Source organism: Condylura cristata, unplaced genomic scaffold (assembly GCF_000260355.1).
Source record: "Condylura cristata isolate star-nosed mole 26May11 unplaced genomic scaffold, ConCri1.0 scaffold00005, whole genome shotgun sequence".
NCBI classification, from domain to species: Eukaryota; Metazoa; Chordata; class Mammalia; order Eulipotyphla; family Talpidae; genus Condylura; species Condylura cristata.
The window spans coordinates 33,075,831-33,090,230 of NW_004567106.1; positions in this window are offsets into that span (position 1 = coordinate 33,075,831).

Here is a 14,400-nt window from a genome sequence, read left to right on the forward strand (position 1 = left end):
GAGTTTGCCTTGAGTTGGGCAGGGGATCCGGATAGGTTAACAGAAGGAACTCAGACCCTGAGTTCTCTACATTTCTACTTGCAGACTCAGCTGAACCCAATGGCTACTTCTGGTAGGGATTGCAATAGTCTTGCCACCCCAGGTTTGGGTGTGAAGTTCTGAGTACTAATTTGCCCTCTGTACTTCTCAGAGTTCCTCAGAGCTTCCTGTCCCACACTGGACCCTGAACTGATGTCATAATTCTACACTATATTTTGGCTGTGGTCCCGACATCTAGTTGTCTGGTCTTACCTGTTCTCCAGAAGATAGGTCTCTAGATTTATATACCTTTTTCTTCTCCTCTCATCACTGCCTGAAATCCTCTTCCTAGCAGCTTGACAATCAGGGACCATGACATTCCTGTGTTTGAATATGGAAACCAACCCATCCAAGCTTCAGAACAGGTTGACATGAGTTAGAACTCTTTATGGGCACACAGCAGACACTTAATAAGTATTTATCAATTGAAATGTACCCATGGGGAAGGTGGATGATTTCATGAGGAAATCATACTCAAGATTAACCGTGAGTATGGGGACAGTTAAAACAATGATTCGAAGTGGGAAGACATTTTTGTAAATGAGAAAGGGGAGTGCTCCCAGCCAATACCATGTGTTCAGAGAACAATGGCTCTGTCTTCTGATGACCAAATTTAAATCCCACTATGCATTAGGTCAATGACCAGCTTTTCAGCCTCTAGTCACTTGGTGGACCCCAGGATGGGCACCCCTGGCTGCCCACTCACAGGAACGTGCTGTTAATGTCTACAGACCGGAAGAGCTATCTGGCTGCTACCAGGCTCTGGCCTTGGCCATCAGCAGATGGAGAACAATCCTACAAAATACAGAGTCCAGAACATCTCAGGGGTACGTTGTGCTATGATATGTATTCTGTATGATAACAGAATATCTCCCATGCAAAACAAAACACAAAGCACTGAGAGCCTGTGAGGATCTTGTTGGATTGCTTAACCTAGACTAAGTTGGGTTATTAATCCAACCTCAACCTTACAAGGACAGTGCTGCAGAGACCCCCCCAGATGACAGGACCCTGAGCCCAGAAGAGCTCAGATCTGAGCTCAGTGATAATTGCTAAGTTTCTGTGGCTACTTTTACATTGTAATTCTTTTTGCTACTTTTTTATTTCACTGATTGTTATTAAAATTCCCTGTAAAAAGACTAGTCTACCCTAGAGGATTTTTGTGCTGTGAAGTGATGAAGACATCAGAAACTCCAGGCAAAGCCCTGGGATCTTGCTGCTCTTGTCTGCCCTAGCCGGGAAGGTGCCCCATTTAGGGCCCAGTGAGGAGTCATTTCTAGAAAGTGTTTCAGGGGCTCTCTGCTTGGCCTCCTAACCCAAACCTGTGATGCTTTAATAACCCTCAAGTCCAGATCTTTCTTCCTCACCTCAGGCTGTGACCGAGGTGGAGAAGCAATCTGGGGGAACTAGAAAAAGGTAAGGGTGGCAAGAATAAAAGTGGCCAGCTGTCAGTGCAAGATGCTTATTAATGAAAAGGTGATACAGAAGGCCAATTCCTCGGGAACCCAAACTCTCCATCATGAGACATTTATTTTTGATCACAAAGCATTTTCATATCTGTTCCCTTATGTCAGCTTTACAAATTTGTGAAGAAGGAATCCTAGCCCCATTTTAAAGATAAGGAAATGGAACCACCCCACATTGACATGAGTCACCCAAAGCCAGGTTTGTCTGGTGCCAGATATGTTACTCTGTCTGCTCCTGCACTTTTCAACTTAGTATGTAACCTTTGGACAGAAGAAAGAGCATCCCTTGCTACCCTCCTCTAACTTCACCCTCCTGCCTAGAGCTACCGACTTTCCTACCACCTGCTGATGGGAGGACAGATGACCATCCAGAGAGAATCCTCAGGGGACAGCTTCTCTGAGCAGCATTGTGTTGACAGGGAAAGTGACTCACTGCTACTTAGGAGCCCACTGAACACAAGGGATGTGGTGCAAAGAGCCCTGGGCTGGGCTCCACAGCCCCACTGTCGCCAGCTCCCTGTGATCTTGGGCAAGGGACTTCCTCTGTCCCCTCCCAATACCATCTTGGCTCCTTGCCAGTTCTGACGTTCCTATTCTTGAACTGTCCAACTCTCCTGAATGGCCATTCTAATTCATTTCTTTTTGCCTACAAATAAAATCTTGCTTTTGTTCTTCTGTTCTTTCCTGGTTGTGTCTATTTGTTACACAGACTTCAGTTACACTCTGGTGTGGTCATGAGCATTTTAGCTCACCCCCGTGCTTGCTGGGTTTGCTAAAAACATCCCATGAGCCTGCCTCTTCCAGGGTAATGCCAGACCAGCGGCTGGAGCCCTGGGTCTCTTCACTTTGCGCCACATTATCACAGAAAGGTGGATTAGAATTTATCTCCGTCCTGCTTTCTCTCAGAGCTCCTTGGCAACACAGGCACTTCGATATAAATACACACCAGAAACGTGCACAGTCTCATACTCAGCGTCAAGGCCTTCAGAGGCCCAGGGGGCAGATACAGCCAGGGAACAAGGACAACAGGGATCCCAGGAAGAGAAGAAGTGCCAACCTTGCTGCTTCAAGGTCAATGATAGCATCTGCCAACTAAGCCACCTTTGATCCTGCTAATTCTGTGGGGTACCCCACGCCAAAGCTTTCATCTCTCCAGATAGTGAAATGTTGAAGTTTCTTGTGCATTCAACAAAGGACCCAATTACCTTTTCTATCTTTGTATTTCCCTTTGTTTCTCCTTGTTTTGTTCCTTGCTATTGCTCATGGAGCCCATTAGGTAGAAATTCTTTTTTTTTTTTTAGATTTATTTATTTATGCATACAGAGCTGGGGTACAGGCCAGAGGTGCAGGGTGATGAGAGGATTCACCAGAGACAGAGCAGGGAGCAGTACACTGCTGAGGGGAGCAGCGGGTGGGTCAGGAGAGGTCTACCATGCCATATGGGTCACCTCTGGGGCAGGGATTGAACTCATGCTGGAGTGGCTTTAGCTTCTTAGTGCTGTGCTTTAACCTGCTGTGCCACCAGGGAGGGCAAAGGTTGAAATTCTATTGCCCCTGTCAATTGGTTGCAACAACCCCTAAAAAGAATATGAAATCTGGCCCTCCCTGGTGGCGCAGCAGGTTAAAGCACTGCACTGAGAAGCTGAAACCACTTCCACGAGTTCGATTCCCACCTGCCCCGGAAGTGACCACATGGCGTGGCGGACCTCTCCTGACCCGCCCACTGCTCCCCTCAGCAGTGTACTTCGTTGATCTGCCTGTTCTGCTCCCCACTCTGTCTCTGGTGAAGTCTTTCGCCACCCCTGAGTCTCTGGCCTGTACCCCAGTTCTGTATGCACAAATAAATAAATCTTTTTTAAAAAAAAGAATATGAAATCTTTCCAAGAATTGAGATTTAAATTAAACAATGAAGTCCTACTTCTGAGTGTTATGATGTGTGACCTTTTAGAAGCCAGTCCATTTCTAGCACATTGTTAATTCTGGGGTCCAAAATAACTGTAACTATTCAGGAGACCAGTACAAACCAATTTTCTTGGCTAATATAGGTACACGTGTTCTTTTCTAGGTCAGACTATAGGGAAAACAACCTACCGGCTTCATGCAGGCCTCTATAGGAGACAAGTGCATCCTTATTTAAGAGATGGTTGAGAAAAGCCTCCTTGCTTTGAGGCACAGGAATAAATTCCCCAAATGGTAGTTCTTTTTAATCATGAGGCTCTGTCAGACATGTTCAAACTATAGGAAAAAAAAAATACAATAAAGACATCAGAGACCCAAAATGCCAGACCAAAGAGAAGAACCAGAAGGAGCAAAACTTGTTCTCTGTAAATATTTTAAATCTGTATTCTTATCTTGGTTCAGTGCTGTGTGCTGTCTTGTCTCTGATAAGTATAAATATTTAATGTGCTATAACTCCATCTCCTCACTGACATAGGAAATATAAGTATATCCTTATATGCAGGACAGGACATGTGTTTTTACTTACTGTGCAAAGTACCTGAGAAAGAGACTCCATGAAGGGCACTGTGGACGGTTGTGCAGGCTTCACACTGTCCAAAAAGGCTTGGTGTAGGTGACTGAAAAGCCTCTCTCCCCATCTCTGGCTCAGGGGTTTCTAAGTCAGTTCTGAGCAAAAGGCCTTTCCGTGTAATTATCTGGGACTGATGGGAAGATGCTTGCTTCGCAACTCTCAGTTTACCAGTGTAAGGGGAATTGAACAGAGCTAATGGGAAATGAGCTCTTGTTTATTTTTAAAAATCCAGAAATCTTTTAAGTCTCAGTGCGATTTACTTGAAAATAAAGGATGGTAATTTTCATTCCATTTTCTTTTTTTTTTTCCTTAGAAGCCTAAGTCCTGTCTTGGGACTTGCTTTTCCTGGCAAACTGACCAAAAGAAGCTTCCAAAAGAAGCTTCCAGAAGCAATTATTTAGCACATAGGAGAGAAAGATGGGGTCATGAGGAGCGAGGCTCAGGTTCTGTGGGGACCTTCTGTCCTGCCTGCCATCCCCCCCTTGATATCTGATTGGTTTGACCCTGTGGGTAACTAAGTCTCCATTTGCCTTCCACTCCTCTGGCCTTCTCATACTCCATTCTAACTCAGTTCTGCTCTTGCCTGTGGGTTTTTCATTCCTGCCCCTGTGGATGCTTCAATTCCACACTACCACCAGTGTTCCCCGTTTCCTTAGGCCATGGCAGAAAACCAGGCAGAGGAAGACTGAGAGACTCTAAGTTGTCTCATTGTCCATAATAACCTTCCATTGTTTCTCTGCCTCCTTTGGAAAGGTGAAACCTGGGGAAATAACCTTAAGTTTAAACACTAAACTTGGATCTTTGAGTTGTAACAAATAAGACAACTTTGGTAATTCGGAAGGAAGTGGGGGGAGAATAGACTTTGAGTCCTGTCAGTCTGAATTCCAACCCAGTGCCACAGTTACTACACAGAGGGACCCTGAATGTGGGCTCCAACAGCCTCATTCTCATCTCTCAAGAGGGAGTAATGGAATTCTTGTCTGCTTGGGTTGCCCTGAGAATGTGAGGTAAACTGATCCTGTAAAGTTGCCTGGCGCGGTAATGGACAGATTACTGGTCAATGTGTACTGGTTGTTATTATTATTTCCAAATGGCCTGGAAAGCCAGGGCATGGCAGGGTCCTGAGAAAGCTCCTGTTTTCTAAGAGAAGCTGGAGTTCAATGATGTGGAATTGGCTTTCCCAAAAAATGTTCAGAAAGTCTTTTTCCAAAATGTTCAGTACTAATTGTTCCCAATGTCATCTGAATATGTGAAACTAAGGTCATTTGAGGCTTTGTGGGTTACAAAGAAACTATTACCATCTAAAGAATGCAGATTACCTACATTTGCGGAGATCACCCTAAATAACCTTTTAATGGGAAAGTCCTATCTTAAGGCAGAGCAAACATCTAGAGGGCAGTTTTTGTCATGTGGAGCTATCCCCTCACCAGATGAGACCCTCTCGTCTCTCCTTGCTACTGCAGGCCCCATCCTATTCTTTATCTTACCTTGTCCCATTTACCCTAGAATTCACAGTCATGTAAGTGTTCCATATGTACATTACTAATTTTTTTCTTCTTCTACTAATCTCTTGGATGTTAATTTGTTTGCTCACTCAACCAGATAAGAACCCAGAGAGGGGGAGGAATTCCCCCAGTGTTCCAAAAACGACTTTTCAAATTTGGCCATTAAGATGCTCAGCTTCCATATTAGGAAACGCGTAAGGTACTTTAGGCCCACACAACACTACACAACACAACACAACACAACACAACACACATGTGTCATACACATATGTATATGCATGTGATCTGTGCTGTCATATGAGCACAGGCTCACCTACGCATAAACAAATATAGCCTGTGGCAGAATCTCCTATCAAGGTCCCATAGATGGTGGCAGACTTTGCTAGACATAGTTATTACCTGCTAATATCTGGCTCAGGTGCCAGAGTACAAGGTATGGAGTAAGCCTGTGTTAGCTCTCCAATGGGTCTGCTGAGGGACAACCCATAGAGGGTTGTCAAGCCGCAGAGAACTCTGGGAACTCTAACTTTGCTGTTTCCCTTTTCCCCTAGAAATTTCAGTGTATTTTATAGGCCATTGTTCAAGGTCTTGGGTTGAAGGCTCCCAGTTGCCAACACATGCAGATGGAGGCAGATAGTGATGTAGTTGCTGATGGACTGTGCTTGAGGGAAAATGTAGCAATTTCAGCAATTCCTGGTAAAAAGTCATGCCCAATAATGAGTTACTAAATAAATGATAACAGCAATAATGTTAATAACCATAAATCCCAGATTAGCCACTTATTGGTAATCGCCTTGGATAAGTCACAAACCTGTTCCTTAGTTTTGCTTCCTCTTGTACAAAATGGAGATAAACATACTTAGTCAAAAGACTGTGTGAAGATTAAAAATAAAAGCAAATTTGAGACTCAGTAAATAGCAATGCTTGCATTTCAGAAAAGCAGACACCGCAGGGCTGTACAAACAAGGAATGGTCTCTCTGGGAATGGAAATCTTTAGACTTTCTGCTTTAACATGGAGTCAGGAAAAATGTGCCTGAGAAAGAGTCTATGATGAGGGTGTTTCCAGTGAGGAAGAGCAGTTCCATCCATTGCCTTGTGTGGAGAGTACACAGTACAATTCTTCCATCATAGAAAGCCCAAACAGAGAAGGATCTGCCTTTGAGAGCTCAGATCTCCTGGCTGCTGAGACAGGCATGTCTGCCCAGGGAAACCTTTGGGAGGTGGGAGTCCTCTGTCATCTTTATCAGTTTTATGGCCTCTTTTTAGTTAGTCTTTGAGGAGAAGAGTGTAAGATTGGGAACAGTGAATTCAAGAAGCAAATGTGTTTAAGGACAAGTTACAACATCAACTGAACCTACTTCCATAGGCTCTTTTTTTTTTTTTTTTTAAAGATTTTATTTGTGCATACAGAACTGGGATACAGGCCAGAGATGTGGAGGGTGAGAGAATTCACCAGAGACAGAGTGGAGTGCAGAACAGGCAGATCAACGAAATACACTGCTGAGGGGAGCAGCGGGCGGGTCAGGAGAGGTCTGCCACGCCATGTGGTCACCTCCGGGGCAGGCGGGAATCGAACTCATGAGGAAGCGGCTTTAGATTCTCAGTTCTGTGCTTTAACCCGCTGCGCCACCAGGGAGGGCCCCTCCATAGGCTCTTTATGGGATAAAGGATGCAGGAGTATAATAGAGTCCTTAATGGATTTCTCTGGTTAAAATTTAAACTAGAATAGTCTCTCACAGTCTAATTTTTCTAAAATACTTCCAAGTATTTCAACAGCATAAGCTATTGATTAATACTGAAGACTATATGGCTACCTACCCACCCATCCTTCCATATATCTGTCCATCTATTTATCAATCACAAGTTTATTGTACTAACTGTAGTAAACAAATTTACATGCCAGATAGTAAGGTATGCCCGGATGCATGGTCTCATGCTGCAATACCAAGGAGTGCAGAAATCACTACTCCAGACAACTATTTTATATGCCTCTATGGATTTGAAGGTCGTAAATACTCTTCCCTAAATTTCCAGGTGTAGGTCTCAAATAGGATGTGGAAGTCACTTTATAGTTTCTAATTTTTCACTTTGTGGCTTTGAAGATACTTTAATAGTTTTCTTGCATTCTCACAACATCTGTCTTATATGAGATGGGCAATTCCTCTCCTCTTCACAGTTTTTTCTCTCCTTTCATCCTCAGTCTTTTTTTTCAAACCTAACTTTGTGTTACTCATATGTCATTTATTCAATTAATGCGTGCTAAGAGCCTTGTAGAAATTGTGCTTGGAACTGTAACTGTATGCTGAACAAGATAAACATTTCCTGCTGTATGAAGCTGACAGCCTAGTGGAGGAGAGAAAGCATGCAAAACTTATAGGAATGAAGTTATGACTAGGAGCTGGGTGCTCCCATCAGGATGGGAGAAATCAGTTTCTAGCTGCTGAGAGTCCTTCCAGAGCAGAGACCTCAAATGGAACCTGTTCAGTGATTGCCTTAATGAATGAGAACTGCCTCACTCATGGCCAGGGCTCTTCCCCTGTGAACAGTTCTGAAGGACCAAGCCAACTTCTGAGCTTCCCAGCTAACCAAACGCACCTCAGTTGCACTTTATTCTTCCCACAGAGATAGTAAGTTGAATCAGCAACCAGTATTCCCCTCCTCCATTAACTTTTAGAAAACAGGGCATCTGGGTGCAAAAATTGAGGACTAGTGGTAGCCTTTGACATTCTGGGAGATGACAGGCTCTAGAAATAAAGATATCTTGGACACATGCACTTGTGGAGCTGTGACTTTCTCATATTCCAGTGACTCAGAATATTATAGAATCAGAGTGAAATAATGCCTTTGTCCTAAGGCAACTGGCAAAAGCCTGGGAAAAGTGGGAAATGAAGTTGAAAACGGTGAATCTCAATCCACATGTAGACCTAAGACTAGGAATCAGTCATCTCTAGTGGACAAAACACAGGGTTAAGGGCAAATCACATGGATTACCTGTAAACAACACTGAGCATTTCTGAAAATGAACAACTTAGTTGTAATAGTCATTGGAATTTATAACACATACTAAAGATAATAAAAGAAAGAGAATATAGTCTTCACTGAAAAGCCTGAAAATGAATAAAAAATTTAAAAACTATAAAATTCACAAATCTCATAAGAATAAGGCAGCTTTAACATGAAATAAGTCAATTATAACAATAAATGAAAGTAGGTAAGTTTAGTCTAATATAGGTGAAGAATTTCATGCAGAGTGGAAAAATCCATTTAAACTAAAGCGACAAACATACCTTAAGATAAAATTCTATACACGTGAAAGTGTAGGTGTGATCATCACGAAACAGAAAGTGGTGGTCACAATTTTGTGAGGAGTCAAAAGGGTCCATGGTGGAGGTTACAGAATCTTTCTTCTCCTCTTCTGTCTCCACTTAGTTTCTTTCCACTCTACTTCTTTCTGAAGAAGGATAACAGCTTCAAGGACAGATTTGAAGGAGAAAATCAAAGTCAAAGAATTATCTTCCACTTAGGAAAGGACACAGTAAGGCCTGATGTGTCAGGAATGTGTGTGGCACATTCTATGAGGCAGGAGGAAAATGGCACCAGCACACAGGGACACGTGGTTGAGAACATTCTGGCAGGACAGGAAGGTGTGGCTGATGGTTCTGTAACATAGCAGATCCCAATATGTCTTCTTTATACCTGAGAGTGACACCAATGAAGGTAGAATACCAAACCTAAGTTTTTTCTTTTTCTTCATTTTTTAGACTTTCAATATCTGTATCGCAACTTCTTTGACACACAACTCTAAGTTTAAGGTAACATGTTGGCTTGATACTTTTAATATTGTAATGTGATTGCCATAGTCCCACCACATGATACAGTCATCATTTCTTTCTGCGACTGACATAATTCAAGACTAGACTCTCAGCAAATTCAACGCTGCTAATACATCCCTGACGTCTGTACTCACTTCCTGGTGTGTTAGGTCTCCAGGGAGTATTTGTCCATGAGTGACCAGTATGTAGCTTTAACAGCTCCCTCCTGCCCCAGCCACTGATAACCACCATTTTACTCATTTGCACAAGTTTAACATTTTCAGATTCCATACATAAGTCCTTGTCTTTTTTGGTATGACCTTTTCTCCCCTTTTAAAAATGAAATGCCAGTCGGCCCTCCCTGGTAGTGCAGTGGGTTAAAGCACAGCACTAAGAAGCTAAAGCTACTTCAGCTTGAATTCAATTCCCCGCCCTGGAGATGACCACATGGCGCAGCAGACCTCTCCTGACCGGCCCACTGCTCCCTTCAGCAGTGTACTTCAGTAGATCTGCCTGTTATGCTCCCCACTCTGTCTCTGTTGAATCCTCCCACTGCCCCTGCACCTCTGACCTGTACCCTAGTTCTGTATGCATAAATAAATAAATCTTAAAAAAAAATTAAATGACAGTCATGGAAGAGAAATTCTCAAAAAAAAATCTAAAAGTTTTCCATAGTTAAAAAAATACATATAGACCAAAACTCTTGGTCACGAGATGAAGCAGAACTTCAAGGCACTTAAAGTCCCCAACTACTCGTAAACCAAAAATATTTATCTGAAATCCTCTTGTTGAAGAGCAAATAAAATGGCAATACAGATTTAGGAAATAATGTCTGTAAAAATATGTCACACAAAGTGTGTGGAATTTGGCCAAATCTGTAATGAAATGAATATGTAGACTCATTTCTTATAATTAAATAAAAAGAATGAAAATAAAGTAATAATTAATTCAAATCATGGAGTTTATGAAGTAGACATTTAAAATAGAAGAAAATAGAGGACAAAATTTTAGAAGAGGTTTCAAAACAAAATTTGAGAATTAAATATGAGTAGATTCTTTGAAAAGATCTGCAAGATGTTCAAATATTTCACAGAAAAATGACAAGTATGCAATATTGAAAATAGGAATTTAAATAGAATTTAAAATTTAAGCATAGACTTGAGCACAATACCTTATGACTGGATAAACATTGGGACTGATGAAAATTACACTCTCAGTCATATAAAGCCCCAAATTAATTCTCAAGGTACAAAATAAGGTATATATAAATATTTGTATTTATTTACAGATACTTTACAAATATGATATCAAATACAGCAATCAAAAAGCAAATAAAACACTAAAAGGCAAATGACATATTGGGAGGAAATTGTTAATACTGTATATGTGATAAGATTTTAGTAATATATATGATAAAACAATAAATAAAAGAAAAATCTATATGATAGCAATTTTAAAAGTCTGATGCATGAATTAGAAATATTTGGAATTATTTAAGCTATAATGGATATGTTCGTTTAAAAGTGAGATTTTTCTTTGACACAAACTTTTTGAGGTATTGTTGGGCTGTGTATTAAAAAATCTTTAATATATATTTCTTGGAATTCCATTTCCAGGAAATTATCCTAAAGAAATAATCTGACAAATGAAATTATCCTAAAGAAATAATCTGACAAATGTGTAAGTATTTAATTACAATGATTATTGCTATGCGTCTAAAGACTGCTCTCTCCAATTTGAGAGAAACATTAATTCGTAGAAAAGGGTTTTAGTAGAAATAGTTATAGACAATTTGATGGACTGCTGTGTAACCAGTGAAAACAATGTGGCCCATCTATACTAATAAATGTGAAAGAAGCCAATATTAAGTCAATGAAAAGAGCACATTACTATATAAACAGTAATCTGTTCTTGTTTTAAAATTTTTTTATACATATGGATCCCCTTTCAGACATTTTCACTACTGTTTGGTGAGAATGGACATAACTTTGTTGATGCTAAAAAAATACGTTGTGTTATTTGAAAGAGAGAAAAGAGAACATTAAATGAAACCAATGATACTTTAAAAAACGCAAACCTTGGCCAGGGCAGAGCAATGTACTTCTACATGGTCTTCATTTACACATATTTTACACATCTCAGTTTCCTCATTTATTTTTGCCTCTAAGCCAGTGTACCCTTGAGGGCAAGACTGTTGCTTTAGTACACCTAACACTTAGCCCAGTGTCACATTGTGTGGACTTCAGTAAGTGTCAGCGTTTCAAGAAAGATAGAAGGGAAGACAGGAAGGAGAGAATGAGAGAGAGAAGATGGAGAGTAGAAAGCAGGTAAGGGAGGAAGAATTCTTAAGGAAGACAAGAAGGGAAGGAGGGGAAGAGAGGAAGAAAGGAAGGGAGAGGAGGAAGGGAGGGAAGGAGGAAGGAAAAGAGCAAGGAAGAGAGAGGAAACGAGAGGAAAGAAGGAGAAAGGGAGGAATGCTGGAGGAAAGAGGGAAAGGAAATTTGGTCATTGGCATTGGCACAAACACACTTTTACCTCTTGGAGATGAAATCAAATCCCAGACAGAGTGGCCTCCCGTGCCCAGTCCAGGTTTCTGCTGCTGCTCTGCTTCAGATGCCCATGATGGCGTGGGGGCTACGAGTCTCAGGCCAATGGGATGCAGGCTCAGAAAACCTTTTCCCATCAGGTGCCAATGCCCCTCTCTGATGTTTAATGATGTTGCGGTATCAACAGCTGGAGCACTGCATAACACAGTTCCTCAATCACGAGCAGACGTTACCTAATTGATAAGGGCGTCCCTCTAAACACAGCCCTGCTCTGTTCCCACTTCTGTGTGACACACAATCAAACTCTGTTCCTTTCCCCTGTGACATCAACATTCTTGGCCAGGCCATTGGAGGGAAACTCCTTTCCTACCCAAGATAAACTGCAATCCTGGGATAGAACTGTTCCCGGAGGATCCCCAAGTCACATTCTCCCACCCACTCCCATCTTCCTGGGCCATGCAGTGCTCCAATTCTAGCCACTGAGCTGTTTTTCAGGCCTTGCTGACATTGACCCCAGTACAGCTGTAGCTCTTCACCAGCTCCCTGTGACAGCGGGAAACCGATTGGAGGCACCAGGCATTTGGTGTCAGAGGACAAACACACATGAATTCCTGAGGCTGGGACCATCTCTCTCCCTCCCTCCCTCTGTGCTCTCCCCACCCTTTGCCCCCCCCCCCAACAGTTGTACATCAACATTGAAAATGTCCATCTGTTTTTTCCTGGTGATAACATATTTCATTAACTGCGCTTGGGGATGGCCTGGAAACCCAAGAAGCCCGGGGCCCTGGCCACTTATGGCCAGCTTATGCCAAGACATAGAAAGAAGCACAAATGAGCACAAATTACAGGCAAAGTCTCTGAAGCAAGACCATAGATAAGCACACCTTCTGCTACTTCTTACACTGTTGAATGCCCCTGAGAATGTCAAGCTTCCTTGACAGCATAATGAATGATTCCCTCAAATGCTATGATCCTTATCTGGTGGCATATCTTTGCTACTAAATTGGTCCTAAGCTCTGAGATGAAAGACATAAGATCTGTAAGAGAGAGAACAGAAATCTGTCTTTTGGTTATTTTGTTTGTTTTTTAATAAATGAAAAGCTGATTTATCTAACTTTAGGCAACTTAAGTCAAGTCGACCCAAGTTCAAATGCTATTGTGCCACTTACTTTCCTTTATCACTTTGTTAAGTTTCTCTCTCAGCTTTAGCTTTTTCATGTTGTCCTCAATGAAAGAACCTATAGAAATTCTTGGCCTGGATTAAATGCAAAAATAAAAAAATTTAATCAATGTGCACAGCTTTGGCTATATGTGTTGAGATTGATAATTTTTCTCTTGTCAAGTTAGCATTATCTTCCCATTCCTCTATAAGTTGTGATGCTATCACCAGTCATCCATAATCAAAAGTAATGTCCATGGTGCCCAGTGTTTCAAAGCAAATGCTACCATGACATGGGCCTCAAAATCATCTCACCGGCATGAGGTCTTTCCTATCCATAGATGAGAAGCCTGAGGCCTAAGGAGGGAGATCAAGACACCACCTATGCTGGAGGTCTTGAGTACAAGCCTATCAGAAGTCATTGGTCACTGCAGGAGCAGGAAGTAGCTCAGACACAGGCCCGCTCTCACAAGGTAGACTCAGCAGTGTGAGATCTGACTCTTCTTTAGTCCTGGCTCTCGAGCAGTCAAACAATCCTATCTTGGGGCTTCAGAGAAATGTCTCAATGTTTCTCCTGTTCTCTTTGAAATTCAGTCTCCACTGGGGTATTTAGTCTAAGGTTTTTGGCAAAATATTCCTCTGTGGAAAGATAGTATGGGTCTGGAATAATTCTTCATGACATTTGAGTTGTCATAGGTAGTCACACCATGGCAGGTTGTGGATTTGGGGTAATGAAAATGGAACCCATCAGTGAGGCACCACGTTTTCCCCATGAGTGTGCCTTGGAAGACTCTAATAGGGCCTGGTCTGTGATGGGAATGATGAGGGCTCAGACATCACCTCCATCACTGTCAGTGGCCAAGGAAGAGAGAGCTGTCTCCAAGCCCCCAGTGTAGTATGGAGGGATAGAAGGATCCTGGACTTGTCTACCTCATTTTGAACTTTCATTCCTCCCTGGCCCCCTAGCCCAGGAGGACTTGGGCAATCCCGCCTCACCCTCTGGTTTATGTCTCTCCTAGGTGGTGAAGAGTGGTCCCAAGGGCCTCTGAGCTCCAGCATTGTAGGTACCAACTACCATGCTGGCTTCTCCATCCTTCCCTGATTTTTGGACCTCTGTCCCAGGCCTTGAGCCCCCAACTACACCTGGAGCATAGAGGCCAGAACTCCTCTTCAACCCCTAACTATTCAAGGATTTCCATCTCGAGAGGGAAGGAAACGGGTATAAAATTTCACTTTCATTCACCTGAGCACAAACAGCTTGACCTTTCCCTGTCACAGGAACCACTGGAGACAGGACTAAGTA